Consider the following 7,194-nt stretch of genomic DNA (forward strand, 5'->3'; position numbering starts at 1 on the left):
CGTTCCTACTGCTCATGTTAGGCCCTTTCTCTACTCAAAATAGCACAGTCTCTCAGTTTGAAAAACATTTTATAATCAAAACTTCATACAAAATTGTCAGACTTTCCAGTTATTTTATATTATGCATGTTATTTCTTTTCGAAAACAGTACTAGGAAAATGTTTTTCTTTTACGCCAAATAGCCTCCAAAATCTTTCAAAGTTGACCGAGGAGTATATTAGTAAATCCATCGCACAATGGACGCCATCCAATTTCTCTATTCAAAACTACTTCAACTTCTCCATAAACCCCAGAAACAAAAAGAGACCATAATATCAAGTATCAGAATTTCAGCACTATACCTTCGCCCAATGCCAAATTTAGTAACATTTCGTACGCATATTCAAAACAATCTACATCTCGACATTCTTGACACCAACAGTGATCCAAAATTAGTACCATTTAGTACTTTTCGAAAAATTATGGTACGCATTTGCAAAACAACAACCAATTCTCACCCTCACAGATACCCATAGAGACCTTAATATCACATTATCTGAATCCTAGACACCAACAGTTATCGCAAAATAAAATGCCACGGTTTAATCTCTATGCCTTCAGAAAATAGCCGATTTAGTACCACTTAGTACTTATCGAAAAAATATAGTACATATTTCCAACACTACCTTCATATCTTAACCATAAAAACTAAACGTAACATTTTTTTCAAATTTCAGGATTTCAGCTCTGTTTCTTCGCCCAATACTAAATTTAGTACTTTTATTATATTTCGTACAATTATAGTACACATTTTGAACCACCTATATTCTAAACACCAACATACCACTTCCATATCTCAACTCTAGGCACCAACGGACACCCCAATAAGAAATTTAAAAATTCCAAACTCATCCCTTCACCCAATACCAAATTTAGTTCAATTTAGTACTTTTCGAACAACTATATATATAGTACTCACTTTTACACCCACCTCCAGATTTCCATCCCATATACCAACGAGTCCTCAATATAAAATTAATACCCAATTAAGTACTACTATGTACATCTCGAACAATTATAGTACACAATTCCAAAACCACCTCCATATCTCAATTCCAGATGCAAACAGAGACCTCAATATCAAATTCGATGATTACAGCCCTATCCCTTACCCAACACTAAATTTTGTACCATTTAGTACTTTTCGTCCATTTATTACTTTCAAATATAAGACGAATTTCCAACCACAGCCAAATCTCAAACACAGATACAATTAATAATATGAATATCAAATTTCAAAATTTTATCTCTATCCCTTCACCAAATACTATTCATACTAAAGTTAGTGCTATTCAGTACTTATCGTACAAATACAGCACACATTTCCGAAACTCCATATATACAGACAAAAAAGAAGAGCGACCATAATATCAACTTTCCGATTTTAAACAACACCTGTTCACCCAAAACTAAATTGAACTCAATACCAGCTTCCTCCGTTCGCCCAAAACGGAATGGTACCAAATTTTAGACTTACAACACATTTTCGAAAAAAAACTCCCAACATCAACCACATTTCCACGATTTGATCCTCAAATCAAATTTCAAGATTTTACCTATACCCGTGCACATAATGCCAAATGGTACCTAATTCAGTACAAATGGTGCCCAATTTAGTACACATTCCATAACTACCTCCTTACATAAACGCCGTTTCCAAGAATTGATTGGCATACCAAATTTTAAGATTTTACCACTATCCTTTCCCAAAATTCCAAATAGTACCAAATTTAGTGCATTTTAGTACATTTGGTACACGTACATAAAAATATAAAAAAAAAACCTTGGTTGGGCCATACCGTACGACATCAAAGATTCTCACTCTAAATTTCAGATTTCTAGCTCTATTGGGGAAGGCCCAAATCCGTAATTTCAAACCGCACAAAAGGTGACTTAATGCAATATTTTAGTCTTCCAACTCACTCCTTTACCTAAATACCAAATTTAGTACCATTTTGTAAATTTTTGTACGGGTTTCCAAAACCACTACCAAATCTCAACCCTACATTTAACAGCGATCGTAATGACAAATTTAAGGCTTCATTAAATATCCTTCAAGTTAAATTTAGTACAATTCGTACGCTTTCCAAATCCAACTCTCTACCTTAACCCTACCTACCAGTATAGAACAATTTCCAGATCAATCCGTTCAACCAAAACGAAACTACACCGAATTTAGTACCAATGAGGACAGTTGTTACACTTAGTACACATTTCTAAAACCACCTTCTTACTACTACTTCCCAAACTTAATTTTTATATTAAATGTCAAGATTCAAGCTATATGCGGTCTTAAAATACCAAAATCTACGATATTTAGTGCTTTTAGCAAGTGTACACTTCTAGCCTTAAAAAAAAAAAAAAAAACAAAAACAAAAAAAAAAAAACAGCCATACCTCACCTCTATTTGCCTCTATTTACCCACATGCTAAATTTCTTGATTTTAGCTGCATTTAGTCACCTGCGGGTAAATCTATAAAAATAAAAGTAACAAATAAAAAAGGTGTAAGTTCCTCCATTTGGTACAAATTTAGCACTTTCCAAAAAAAAAAAAAAAAAAAATCCGTTAAAAATTCTGTTAAAATATTAAAAATACCAAATGCCCATACGACGACGTGGACCTGCATAGGCAACTTTTGTCATAAGTTATTGCAATATTTAAATGCGAAACTTGAAGAAAAATCTGTTTTATAAATTTGAAAAAATTCTGGTGAATAATGTCGCTACAATCATAAAAATACCGAATATCGCGGGGTACGGTATATGGGGGCTATACGAAGACGTGGACCTACATGGCCCATTTTGCAGTATCTATTACGAACTTCAAATACCAAATTTGGAACGATTCCGTTAAAAGATGTCGCTAAAATCGTCAAAATACGGAATATCGGGGGGTACCGTTATATGAGGGCTATACGAAGACGTTGAACTACATTGCTCATTTTTTGACTTAGGATGTAGTATCCATTACGAACTTCAAATACCAAATTTGAAACGATTCTGGTAAATACAACAACAGACAGACAGACGGACATGGCTAAATCGTTTTAGAATTTTACGCTGATCAAGAATATATATACTTTGTTGGGTCTGACAGGAGGAGTTACAAACGGAATGACAAAATTAATATACCCTCTATAGTATAGTGGAGGGTATAAAAATACTTTTACAGTCATCTATTTAGTAATGCACACCCTACTTCATACCTTTCCAGCGACCATTTATTAATGTTTAAATATGAATAAAATCCAAATTGTATCCACATCAGCAAAGATCTTAAAAAAAAAAAAAAAAAAATCCCTTGAAAGCCGCTTGCATTTCTAATGCCATGCAGCATTACTTTTATTAAAAAATGTTAATGACAATGTTCTCGATAACGACGTCATGTCGACATATGACAATTGGGAATACATCAAATATTTATTTCCAATCACATCTACATAATATTCTATCCATTTGGTATTCATATTCGAACATGTGCTGCTACTTGTGTCTATTGTCCCTATTTTGCAATATCGTTTTACACAAATAATGAGGTGGCCTCAATGGCAAAATTAAAAACATGTCGTCTCTGTCTCTGTAGTTTCAATTGTTTACAATCAACATCGAACAAAACAATTTTATTGATGGGATGGCAATACGAATTGAACAAAGGCATGTACATACATGATGCATTTTATCCTGGCAATATCTTACATATCAAACTTACAGTTATTGGTTATCGATTGAAAACAAGCCTAATGTTTCCTCAAAGGGGGAAGATTTGAAAATCTTTTGGAAAATTTGCACTCAGTTGGCGTTTTTTTTTTTCTCTGAAGCTATGGAGAACAAGTAAAATAGTATCAGTCGGTTTTGCTGACAGATGACAAGACTGGGGGCTTGAGTTATGATTATTCAAACTGTTGACCCTTTATAGAGGAGGTTCCGAAGCAGTTATTACAACGTGCCAAATATCCGACCTAAATATTACAACGTGCAGGATTTGGAGTATATCGACTACTTCCTATACTTTATATGAGATATGTGCATATATTTGGAAAATGTAAAAATATATGTCAAGTAACAGTTATAGCGTACCGAAGGATTTCCATTTCCATTCTTCATCTTCTACATATAAAAATAGTGGTATGTGCAAAATTTGAAGGAAATCGAACATTCATATCCACGTTTATATAAAATCATAAATTCCGATAAATTACATATTCATGTCAGATTTCTGATTAGGAGAAATATTTAGATATAGCAAGTTGTAAAGAATCGCCGACTTGTTTCGCAAGTTATGACAAATAAAGTATTGAAAATTGTGACTCATTGTGGGTTATGTAACAGAAGGGATCCGCAGATACAGGGTGAGATGAATAAACTGCAACCAACTTCAGACTGCTGTCACTTCTAAGCCACTTGTCCGACAGCTGTTAAAATTGATCCAGTGACAACGCAATATATTGTTTACAAGCGTACAAAAGCATTTTGGTGAGAATTTTCCAGAAAAACAGTTGTTCGTAATGGAATTCAAGCGTGATAATGTGATTTCTTTATATTTGGCTGAAAAACCACAAATGGCTATCGTTAGAGCACTCCAGCATTTAAATGTGAATGAAACTTTTGTGTCTCGTACCATCGCTCGGTAACGTGATACTGGTAGCGTAGCCCGACGTCAAGGAAGTGGACAGAAGAAAACAGCAACATCAGCAGAAATGGTTCGAAAAGTAAAGAAGCGACTTGAACGAAACCCGCGTCGCAGTTGGCTCGTGAGCTGAACATATCGCACTATTCAATGAGCTCAAGATAAAGCCATTGAAATTCCAAAAAGTGCAAGAACTAACACCGCAACGGATAGAAAATAGACTCAAAAGAGGTAAAGAGTTGCTTCGCTTGGTGGAAAGTGGTGAACTAATTTGGTTTTCTCCGCTGTGAAGAGAAAACATTCGGTATCCAGCAGTTTGTAAGCAAACAAAATGATCGTGTTTTTTTGCCCAAGAGGTCAGCTGAAAATGTGCACCTTCGGTTGGCCACCAGAATTCAAGTTCCGGCCATGGTGATGGCGTGGGCCGCCATAACCGCCGGTTAGCGCTCTACGCTCGTATTAATCGATCGTGACATCAGAATCGGCATTTATTCTGATGCCACGATCGCGAAAATATTCTGGAGGGTGTATTAAAGCATTGGGCACGGAAACATTTTGGCCCCAGACCTTGGACATTCCAACAGGACTCAGCATAATCGCACTCAGCACGCACCACCCAAGAATGGTTATAAAATGGGGTTTCTCGCTTCATTTTCAGCGCACATTTTAGAAAGCAAGGTTGGCACTACAAAATACCAAAGAGTCGATCACCTCAAGCAAGCGCTTCGCCGGGAATGGACCAAAATACCGTAGAGCAACATTCGGGCAGCGTGACCTTGGACATTCCAAAAGGACTCAGCACTATCGCACTCAGCACGCACCACCCAAGAATGGTTACAAAATGAGGTTCCTCGCTTCATTTCTAGCGCACAATAGCCACCAAAATCTCCGGATACCAATCCGTTGGATTATTGTGTCTCTCACTAAAAAATACCAAAGTGTCGATCACCTCAAGCAAGCATTTCGCCAGGAATGGGCCGCAATACAGCATAGCAACATTCGATCAGCGTGTGACGGTTTCATTGGCCCTTTGAAGGCCATAATTCGTGCCAAAGGTGACCAATTCGAAAATATCTGAACTTACTCTAAAATTTGATGATATTTCCGACATTTTTTGCTTTCATAAAAAAAAATGTAAAAATTATGGCGTTTGACTTTGTTGCAGTTTTTTTATCCCACCCTGTGCTTAAGGTCAAACGAATTATCAACTGTTGAAACGAATCTAAAATTTTAAGATGGAATTTTCGCTAGCTAAGTAGCGGGCACTTACTAGTGATAAATATCCGTTTGTATCATTTATGTCTCCGGCCTCAATGCAAGGGAAGCCAGTAAAGAAAGTCCTCAGACTTACGGCTATAGAAACTTTTTAAGGAAGCAACAAGAAAAAAAAAAAAAAAACATTAAGTTCGGCCGGGCCAAACTATTAATACCCTCCACCTTAGGGTAAAGGAAACATTAGAGCCCATTATGACCCACATATACCAACTTTTAGACAAATTCATGGGAAAATGTGCCAAAAATCATTAAAATATCGAATATCGGGAAATACGGCTATACGGGGTTATACAAAAACTTGGTGCAGTGTTTCGCCAAAAGAGCTAGAACCCATTAAGACCAACAAATATCAATTTCTAGACAAATCCGTGAAAAAATGTGGCAAAAATAATCAAAATACTGAGTATCGGGAGGTACCGTTATATAGGGGCTATACCAAATCGTGGACCTATACATGCAATGTTTTGCCAAAGGAGCTAGAACCCATTATGTCCTACAACTACCAATTTTCAGAGAAATTCGTGAAAAAAATGTGTCAAAAATCATCAAAAAACCGAATATCGGGAGGTACCTTTATATGGGGACTATACCAAAACGTGGACCTATACATGCAATGTCTCGCCACACGAACTGGGACCCGTTATGACCTACAAATACCAATTTTCAGACAAATCCGTGAAAAAAATGTGGCATAAATTATCAAAATACCGAATATCGGGAGGTACCGTTATATGGGGACTATACCAAAACTTCGACCGATATATCTCAGTTTCAATACCAACCATCCTAGACACAATACAAATTGCTCTGCTAAATTTTGGTGCTCTACGTCAAATAATGTGGGCTGTATCATGATTTCAACAGACAGACAAATGGACAGACAGACAGACAGATGCAGAGACGGGCATCGTTAAATCGACTTAGAATTTTATGCTGATTATGAATATATATATTTTTTTATGGGGTCTACGACGAATATTTGATTTTTAATTTTAATTTGGATGTTACAAACGGAATGACAAAGTTAAAATACCCTTCTTTCCAAGGTGGAGGGTATAAAAAAAAAACAGAATGTGATTAATTTCAAAATATATTAAAAAAAAATTTCCACAATTCATCCATTTCGGGTCCCCAGTCTAGTTCATTTGATGGTTTCCCAAATCATTGACAATGATTTGATGGCCCATTGAGCGTATACGTTATTTATAAAGTACATAACATTTATCATACGTCCCAATGTCCAACGACAGCAT

Source organism: Musca domestica, unplaced genomic scaffold (genome assembly GCF_030504385.1).
Source record: "Musca domestica strain aabys unplaced genomic scaffold, Musca_domestica.polishedcontigs.V.1.1 235, whole genome shotgun sequence".
NCBI lineage: Eukaryota > Metazoa > Arthropoda > Insecta > Diptera > Muscidae > Musca > Musca domestica.